Consider the following 1,049-nt stretch of genomic DNA (forward strand, 5'->3'; position numbering starts at 1 on the left):
GGAAGATATTATCTGTATTTTTTGGATGAAGATGATAAACCAAAAGTCCAGAAGTGTGTTTCACAAAGTGGGCATAGTTAGAGCTGACTCTCAGCTATGTTCTTTTTCTATCGTTTTGCACACCTCTTACATGCATGGCAGTAGTAGAAGGAGTACAGAGGAGACTGTAGGGATAGTCAGAGAAGTTCATACAGAGCTTTGTTGGCTGTGGTAGGGTTCTGAATTTTGGTCTAAGTTAACTAGGGAATAACTGTGGAATTTTGAGTAAGGAAGTGACATGATCCAGCTTAAACTTTGAAAATATACTTCTGGCTGCCCTTAAGGACGTGAAAACAAGAAGGTGTCAGGAAACTATTGCCATCATCCAACAGGAGGTGATGGGGGCCTGGACCAGGACATCAGCAACAGGGTCACTGAAAGGTCCCTAGACTTTGGATGTAGTTGAATTTTCAATAAACTGTAGTCAGAGGGCTGGACCTCCCTGCCATTTTCTAGAAAGAAAGACAGAAAGTGAAGTCATTCAGTCGTGTTCTACTCTTTGCAACCACATGGACTGCAGCCTACCAGGCTCCTCCTTCCATGGGATTCTCCAGGCAAGAGTACTGGGGTGGGTTGCCATTTCCTTCTCCAGGGTATCTTCCTGACCCAGGGATCGAACCTGGGTCTCCCGCATTCCAGGCAGACGCTTTAACCTCTGAGCCACCAGGGAAGCCCACAAATTAGCTAGAAAATGTGTCCCTAAATAATCCAACTGATTTAGGATACCTTATAGCAGAGACAAGATAAAGCATTATAGGGATGAAATTCAGCCTCAGAGTTGATGGCGTGAAAGATCAGGTGTGGGAAGGCAAGTATTGGAGAGTCAGAAAGACAAGAGGCAAGAGTGTCTGCACATGATAACAGCTGTGCTTCTATCGAATTTGCTCATTTTTCTCTTCAAAGCAAAGTGTTGCTATGATAGTCTTACTGCTCAAAAAGCAAACATTTTCAAGGGTGAATGCATTATGAATGGGAGTATTGATACTTTTAAAAAGGGAGTGAAGGCATTA

General features: G+C 43.4%; 1 non-coding gene across 1 annotated transcript; it reads right to left on the minus strand.

The window, feature by feature from the left end:
- Positions 1-636: 636 nt before the first annotated feature.
- Positions 637-709, minus strand: TRNAS-GGA. The gene has a single exon. It is a non-coding gene; the product is annotated as a tRNA-Ser (tRNA).
- Between the last annotated feature and the right edge of the window lie 340 nt (positions 710-1,049).

The sequence above is a fragment of the Bubalus bubalis genome, chromosome 3, assembly GCF_019923935.1.
Source record: "Bubalus bubalis isolate 160015118507 breed Murrah chromosome 3, NDDB_SH_1, whole genome shotgun sequence".
Taxonomy (NCBI): domain Eukaryota; kingdom Metazoa; phylum Chordata; class Mammalia; order Artiodactyla; family Bovidae; genus Bubalus; species Bubalus bubalis.